The sequence below is a fragment of the Myotis lucifugus genome, unplaced genomic scaffold, assembly GCF_000147115.1.
Source record: "Myotis lucifugus unplaced genomic scaffold, Myoluc2.0 scaffold_1, whole genome shotgun sequence".
NCBI classification, from domain to species: Eukaryota; Metazoa; Chordata; class Mammalia; order Chiroptera; family Vespertilionidae; genus Myotis; species Myotis lucifugus.
This window is the reverse complement of record NW_005871049.1, coordinates 36,394,929-36,404,051: the sequence shown is the minus strand read 5'-3', so window position 1 is coordinate 36,404,051 and position 9,123 is coordinate 36,394,929.

Sequence of the window (9,123 nt, the reverse complement as noted above, 5' to 3'; positions counted from 1 at the left end):
CAGGTGATTCTAATGTGCAGCCAAGGTTGAGAACCACTGCCCTATATGCAACTTACAGTTTACCTATAATACAGAAGATAGACAACACATGTAGGAAGCAATTAGGCAATACAAAAAGCTGGCCTAGAATCTGCAAAGGTCCATGTCATGAAGGAAAAAAATGTATGAGGATTGTTCTGGAGTTAAAGAAACATAAAGGCAATGCATGAATTTTGATTAGCTCTCTGTTTGCAGGTGGGAAAAACTATAAAAGACATTGTTCGGGACAACTGGGCAAATTTGAGTGTGAAGCAGCTACCAGATGATTTTATAGAATTATGGAATAATTATGAGATTATTGTTAATTTTCTTAGATAGGGTAATGATATTGTAGCTATGTAGAATTACTCTATTTACTATTTGAAGTGAAGTATGGAGAGATACAACTGCGTGATACATGTTAAACACACACAGATAAACCTATCTATGTTAATTACTGAATCCAGGTGTTCAAAATACTACTCTTTCTGTATGCTTAAAAGTTTCAATAGCCCTAACCGGTTTGGCTCAGTGGATACAGTGTCGCCCTGTGGACTGAAGGGTCCCAGGTACAATCTGGTCAAGGGCATATACCTTGGTTGCGGGCACATCCCCAGTAGGGGGTGTGCAGGAGGCAGCTGATAGATGTTTCTCTCTCATCAATGTTTCTAACTCTCTATCCCTCTCCCTTCCTCTCTGTAAAAAAAAAAAAAAAAAAAAAAAAAAAAAAAAAATTAATACTATATATATATATAAAGTTTCAATAATAAAAACTGAGCAAAAAATACACATTCCCTGTCCCCAAACCCCAAGGCTCTGATTCCTAAAGCCTGTGGTAGACCCATAAATCCACATTTTAACAAGCTCTGGGCCTATTCCAAAACAGAGGGTTCTCTGACCACTCTGAGAAACATGGCTGAAGAGAGAAGGTGGAGTGTGTCTGCTGTCTGGAAGAGCCTGGGTTCTTAACTCCCAGCCAGCGCCCTTTTATTGGCAGGCTTCCCAAGCCATGGACTTGGTGTCCTCCTCACCTTTGTCATCTTTCTTCATGTTTCCAGTATATTTAAGATGGAATGAAAAGGGAGCATAATGGTGAAAAAGAAAGTTTCCCTTTCATGTACCTATGAGCATCCCGCCAGGGTTATCAATAATTACTCTACCTCCCTTCCAAAAGTACTGTGAAGAAAACTGTTGTGTTTACCTTTCTGTGAGCTGAATACTCAAATTTCTTCCTAGAAATGAACGATGAGTATACAATCCATGCTCTACAAATTGACAACCAAGATAAAATAGAAATAGCTTCCTCAAATTAAAAAAGGCAAAAATGTTACACTAAAAATAAGTAATTTTAAAAACTACTTGTTTGATATTTCCAGATAAAAGTGATATATACTAGTATACCTGTACAAGAAGAAACATTTTGTTAGCAATATGCAAAATACCTTAGGACACTGTGGTTTGTTTTAAGGTATATAATATGATATACCAGATCTACCCACATTAAATACATAAAAGAAAAATCTAAGCTTGAATTTTATATAGAAATGTACTAATGTCATTGTAACTATATTCACTGAATCCGCCAAGCAAATCCCATCTTTCCCAAAAATTCAACTTGAATCAAAAACATACCTATACCTTAATCTAAGAGAAAAAAAAAACAAGAAAATTCACTTAGAATTCTTTCTAAAACAGATCACAATTGACATTGAAGCTATCTTTTTTTTTAACTCACTAACACTAACTTTTCAAAGTTAGAAAATACATATCAAACAAATTGCAGTAGGTGATTTTGAGGTTCTTCTCCAATAAAGAAAGAAATCTTGGTAAACAATTCCTATAAAACTCCAAAATGTATAACTTGAATATATGCATTGTTTTAGCTTAATCTAACAGTTAAAAATTTACAACAGACTCAATTCCCTCCAAGGAGCACGCCCAGGCCATTCCCTCCACCCTTTCCTCTCTTTACCCCATAGGCACCTATCTCCTAAACTCCAAGGGACCCCACGAGACTTGCAACCAGGGGAGCAATGGGTAGAGGCAGCTCATCCAGGGGTTACCCCCTGAACCTGTCTCCAAGGCCCCCTTTTCTCTGACTTCCCAGTGAGCCAAAGCAGCCCAGCCTGGGCTCTCCTGTTGTGCCCTTCCTTGTTTCACTGTCCTAAATGTGTTTTTATGCAATTAATTCTTGCTTGCTCTTCTAAAATAAGAAAATTTTTAAACAAAAACTATAAAAAATAAGCAATGTAAAATACTTTCATTTTACCTAAAATTGCAAATTCACAAAATTAGCTAATAAACCAGCATAACAAGTTCCTCAAGAAGTCTAATCCACAATAAATTTTAACATTAACAGGAGAGATACATATGCCTTTATAGGTAGCAAAGTGACTAAAAATAATGAGAACTTATTTAACAATAAGTCAAAATAACATATGATAGGACTTCAAACAGTTCCTGGGGAACCTATGCATTGCTTAATATTTTAATTGTTCAAACTAGTCTGAAACTCCTTCAAAACTTCAGAGCACTAATAATACCAATACCATAATAGACTTTTCAAAATTGAAGGGACCTTAAAGATCAACCAATTTAACTCCTTATTTGCTAAATCCAATATGAAGAAACTACTATCAGAGTTTTTGGTAACTTGTAGAATGATAAATCTGATTTCTCAACTCCAATGTTCCCTTTATTCAGGGGTGCGGAACGTCCGGCCCACAGGCCGAAACCATTTGGTTTGGCCCTGCCAAGGCAGTAGGGGTGAGTTAATTAAATGTTTGACCAATTATAGCAGGCTAATTTTTAAGCTGATAATTTTGTATGGCGGGAGAATGATGCCCTGTGATACCATGAAATGTCCTGTGCTTTTTAATTTGTTAAAATATCTCTAATAGTGGTGAATAGTGGAATGTCTTCAGGCAACAGACAATTCACTGAACTTTTGAAATGAGGCTATATTTTCATGATTTTTTTTTAAACTTAACTCATTCAGAGCTAAATAAGAAATCCAGAACTTCTGAATAAAAGAACGTAAATAAACAGAATATCCTGGGGAGTAAACTAAAGTTTTAGCCACAAAATTATTTGCAGAGAGCATACTATAAAAACAAACCAATCCATGGTGAAAATAGCAAAATTTACTACAGATTTATTTCTTTTTGCATTCCACAGGATCTTTTCAACAGTCCAGAAATTACCCATTACATAAGCCTAACTAATTGACCTTCTGGATAAAGTTTGAAAAATCAAACAACTGATGTAAAAGACAGAAATGAACTGCTTGTGAATTCTGATATGTGCCTATTATATTTCTGGACTGCTAGACTTCTGTAATACAGAATTTGAGGTTTTGTTCCTAGGTCATCCTGGAAATAATTATCTTTTGTCACTAGTTGCAATTTTACTCAAAGTATGGCATTTTCTCATAACCTTTCCTTAAAAATTCACCAGAAATGTCAAGTTTTACTGTTTCTGTTCACTCAAAAATAACCTTCAGAGTTGTTCTCTTCATAGTCACTCTCCTTTAGGAAGTACTGGCTCCTTGTCTAAATTTAATTCACAGCTAATCATGTTTTTCTATAATTTTTCAAGTGAGGATAACTAGATGAGACTTTATGTTGTTAAATTTGTCCCTTTTTTCCTTGATGGTATCAAAATGCCTTGCCCATTGCAAGATCATATAAAATTATTATCCTACACTTTCTTCTAGAGTTTTTACAGTTTAATATTTTATTGCATCTTTCATCCTTTTAGAATTTTTGTTTATGTAGAGATCAACTTTTCCCCCCTAACTGGGTAATCAATTGCCTCAATATCATTTGTTAAATGATCTTGTTCCCATTCACTGATTAGAAGTGCCACCTTTACTGTCTAAATTCCCATGAACCTGTCAATTTATTTCACTTTTTCTGCTTCACTACCTATATGTTTAATTCCTCTGCCAGCATCACATTGTCCAAATTATTAATACTTTAAAGCACATCCACTTTCGAATAAGGTAAATCTCAACATTTTTTTCAAGGGTTTTTTGACTACTCAAAACACATTTACTTTTCTCAGATCAAATTTTCTCAAGGTTCTCCTCAAAAAATTCCATTGAATTTTGAACCAGAATTCCATTAAATTTATGGATACACTGAAAAACAATTATATTTTTACAACACTGAAACTCCTGCCCAGTAACAGGCAGACATATAAAGCCCCCTTTAAACATACACACACACACACACAAATACATGTATATAATCTTTTAATGTGATTATAACTAGTCCCCCGGCCCCACAAGAATGAACTTCTTAAATCACAAGATCTTAGAGATAGAGGGATATTACAGATCACTTAGTCCAATGCCTCTTATAATCCCAGTTATGTTTACCTCAAGCCTACTTAAGAGAATCATTTTAAAATTAAAATATACCTTTTACATTCAACATAATCATAAAAGCACTATTTGAGTCACATAAAAGGCAGAGAAGTGGGCTACACTGATTGAAAACTGCTTTGAATTTAGGAATCCTTTAAAAAGATAAGATGCATACTTGGGCTCAAAGGAAAAAACACTGAGTACCGTAAGTGCACACACTGGAGACAGCCCCAAGTGCTTTTAGACACTCATGTTTCCAAGGTAAAGTCATTTTGTTATGGTGTTGTCCAGAACCAAACTTCAGAGTACCAAATCATTCCATTCCCAATTGTTCCATCATATTTATTGTTCATATTTATTAAGAACAAATCCAATAATAATCTCCAAATGAAACAAGCCTGAAACCCAATTTTAAATGTGTTTCTCAAACCTGGCTGCACATCTACCACCTGTGGAGCTTCTAAAAATAAGATTGCTTAGGTCCCACCTTGGGATTCTTCTTCAGCAGGCCCAGCAATGCTAGAGCATTTCTTTCTTTCTGTATTTTTTTAAGCTGTAGTAGGTTCTATTCTCAGCCAGAGTTAAAAACCACTATTCTAAAATATTTAATAAGAACAAAGCCCCATAGCATACCAAGTATCCCTACACATTTAAAAAGTATACGTATTTACCTCTTCACCAGCCCAGCAACATTTACTGCTGATGATCTAAAGAGCTATGTCCCTGTATTATACCAACGTCTTAAAACAAACAAACAAAAAATACTAAAACAACACCTTACTGTTCACAGATATGTGATTCCATTGTAATATTTGAAAGTCCTTTTTCTTTTTTCTTCCTTGAAGGCAACCCTCTACCCCATCCATCCCCCAAGAGAAAGGGAAGCTGTTATTCACTTTAAAAATCGCAAATACCATTAAGAAATTCCTCTTTTACTTTGTAAAATAGAAGGATGAAAGCACACTCATAAGAAATATAAAGGGAGATTAATGAGTTGGCTGTGACATCATGACATTAGGTGAAATTTCAAAAAACTGTTGCTTCTAGACTACAGAGAACAGCCAACACACTTAAGCACCCTCGAGATGTAGCACAAAAGCAAAGAAAGGCTGATATGCTGAAGGAAAAACTTATATACAACAATGCAATATGCAAACTAAATCAAAATGTCCCTAAAGTCTAACCCTCCAAGAAAATGATCTCACTTTCTGATAACACATTGTACTGAATTGAGGCCCAGTGTTATTCATATTCCCCTGTTACCCCTGGGAAAAGCACCTGAAAAATAGAGCACATACAGCTACAAAGGAAGCTATATGTTAGGTAATTAGTGAGGGTAAAGGATGCACTAAATAATCACAGTAGTGCTAAGCAAAGAAGGTTCATGACCAAGTCATCTTACAGACTACCCTTCCATACTCCAATTTTGGCCCAGCCAAAAATACTTCCTTACATTCTGCAAAGTTTTTTGGTGAAAGAGATGTCCAGATTTTCCATCTTGAAAAGAAAGTCAACAAGCATAGAAGTTTACCACCTTACTATAAAGGAAAACTAAATTTTCTTAAGCACTGTGCTTTGTCCAAGCAACAGTCAAATAATTTTACATTTAAAAAACAAAAGCATGTGAAGAGATAAGTACGCATGGTTTAATGGAATCAGTTTTGACAATGTACAACTTCACCAACATCTTTTCTTATGTGGCCCCAATCAATGATATAATTCCTAGAGCTTAACCTTTATATCAGATGACCACATAAAATAGCAAAATTCAACTAATTAATATGAATGAGAACTGTAACCCCAAAAGATCTACAGTAAAAACTGAGATGATGTATGTTTATACACACTGACAAGTAATTTGCCAAGAGATTAAAACAAGAATAAAATCCTTTCTCCAAAGTTTTCCACATGAATGATTTCTATGCAAGCCACATGCCTAGCAGGTATTAAAGAGCAGACTCTGCTCCTGGAGTTTTTCAAGCACAACCAGCTTACTGAAAAAAAATAAAATAAAATCCTTCCTCAGAAAGTATTTCCTCTGAAGTATTGCTATGTTAGAATAAATAACTTCACTGAATTAGCATCTCTTTTAGTACACTATACTTTTAAAACTTAATGAAATATTTAGACCTATATTCTAATCTTGAAAAAAAGACTAAAACAATTCAGACAATAAAATCACATGCATCTTTTAAAACAAACCAAGTAGCCCAGCAGACATGGCTCAGTGGTTGAGCACTGAACTATGAACCAGGAGGTCACTGTTCCCAGTGGGGGCACATGTGGATCGATCGATCAATCCCCAGTAGGGGGTGTGCAGGAGGCAGCTGATCAATGAGTCTCTCTCATCATTGATGTTTCTCTCTCTCCCTCTCTGAAATCAATAAAAATATACTTAAAAAACAAACAAACGCCCTAACCGGTTTGGCTGAGTGGATAGAGCGTCAGGCTGTGGATCAATCCCCAGTAGGGGGTGTGCAGGAGGCAGCTGATCAATGAGTCTCTCTCATCATTGATGTTTCTCTCTCTCCCTCTCCCTTCCCCTCTGAAATCAATAAAAATATACTTAAAAAAACAAATAAACAAAATATATATATAGTCTGTAGACCTTGAAATATCAATGGAAGTCTGGGAAAATAATGCACTGCCCTCTTTTAAACAACCATAAAAGCTAAATTTACACTTAAAATGTACTTGTCAGTTTGTTTCAAAATCTGGACTTCCACTCTACCCAAATACAATTAAGATTTAGGTTGGTTGAGGGAAAATTATCCTACCTAAAAATTTTGTGAAACTGAACTCCAATTTCATTATGTCTTAAAAGCTTACTACTAATAAATACCTAGGATGGATTACATTAGAAACAATTCTCTCAGGAATTTTAACCTGATACCAAGCTTTTGATTGCCCACACTTAGGAGTCTAAGACATGGAGAGAGATAAGTGACTTCGGCTTGTTATTAAATACATGCTGTTAAAGTCTGCTACTATTTCAAAATCTTTCTCTACTCCACAGTTTTTGTCCCTCTCCCCCTGTATTCCTTTATACCTCATCAAGCTGCAAGAAATCAAAATAGGTATCCCCAATATCAAACACACTACCTTAGATTCAGTTTTGGGTTTATGGGCGTTTTAAGTTTAGATTTCAAATTCAAAATATTATTCAAAATTTTACTTCACCACAAGCTATGCTCAACATAGCTAAAAGTCAACTACTTTTTTTTCTATTTCATTCCCCCCCCCCCCTTCTTATAAAGTTATCTGCAGGAAGCAAATTATCTACAGACAAATACAGCTAGAAAAAAAATGTTGCTTGGTTCAATTCAGGAACACCAGTAAGCAACCCTAGGTGGACCAGAAAACCACTCACATGTTCCCTATTCAGAATTTGCATGTAAATTTTGTAGGACAAAGTTCTTACAGTCACTTTCAAGATTTCATTAACTCAATCCCATGCTTTCTGAAACATTTTTATTTGAAATTCTGAACAGAGATCTGCACAAACATTCAAAAGACATGAACTTTATCTCAGTTAACTAAAATACTGAGCACCTAAAATCTCCTACTAGGTGGAGGAGTCAGAACAATCAAGGCAAAATGTCTTCTCACAGAAGCAATGCACCTCAAGAGCTCTGTGTAATTCATCTTCAATACGATTTTTTTCTCTTGAAAATGCTCTTACCTACAACTCACTGTTCCCAAAATACACTCAAGCTGATTTAAGTTTGAGAGCACAGATTTACCAAGGTTTTAATAGGATCATTTCCTTAGTTTAGCCGTTGAAGGCTGCTGGCAGAAAGAACATCTGCAAATGGTGTTTGAGAGATTCACCTGGCACACGGGAAATTTACAAAAGGGGAAAGTGCTGCAGGGCCAAGCTCGGGGCTGGTGTAGATGTGAATCACCTACACCCTGGCCTGGCTACCAAAACCAAGGTTCCATCAGAATAGGTGTCTGGGTGGCTAATTGATTTTCTGGAGGTGAGAATTAAAAACAAACGCTTACACTCATCGCACATACACAATTTTACCTGTCACTAAGAAAAGGGCACGTCTAATCCAGAAAAAAAAAAAAAGTCATTTTTTCCTTCAAGGAGGGCAGCGGTTTGGAATCGTTTGCTGGGGATGGGATTGCAGGAAGGGGGGAGGGGAGGGGGCGTGGAAGAAAGGAGTGCTAAATAGAGAGGCAGCGAGGGGGTTTGCACAGGGCCCCACACAGGCCACTGCGGAGAGAAGACGGGGGAAGAGGGGAAGACGTCTCACCGGGGGACAAAACCGAGTGCACACCGGCTGGGAGAAGGAAGGTTCCCCCACCACCACCACCCCGCCCCAGGAGAAGAGCTGGGGTGCAGATAAAAAGCTCTAGCGTCCGGTTACCTTAGGATACCGGGGACAGGGCAACGGGGATACCGAGGTCTCCAGAGATGGGGGGAGGGGAAGGATGAGGCAGGGTCTCCGGTAAGTGCGAACCAAGGAGGAAGACAAACAGCGGGACTTGGGCCTCCCTGGGCCAAAAGGCGTGGCCAAGGTTCCGGATCAAAAAAGATGGTCTTTTTGAGACGCCGAGGGAAGTGCGCGTCCAACCCCTCCTTCAAGACCCCGCGAGGGCCCACCTGCGAGCACCACCTACTAAGCACCTCACGGATTCGACGAGCCAAAAGTTTCCTAGCGCTCAATTACGCTTCTTCTCGGCTAAGGCTGCTCTCCTAAGAAATTTTATTGTGTCTGTTTGGAATT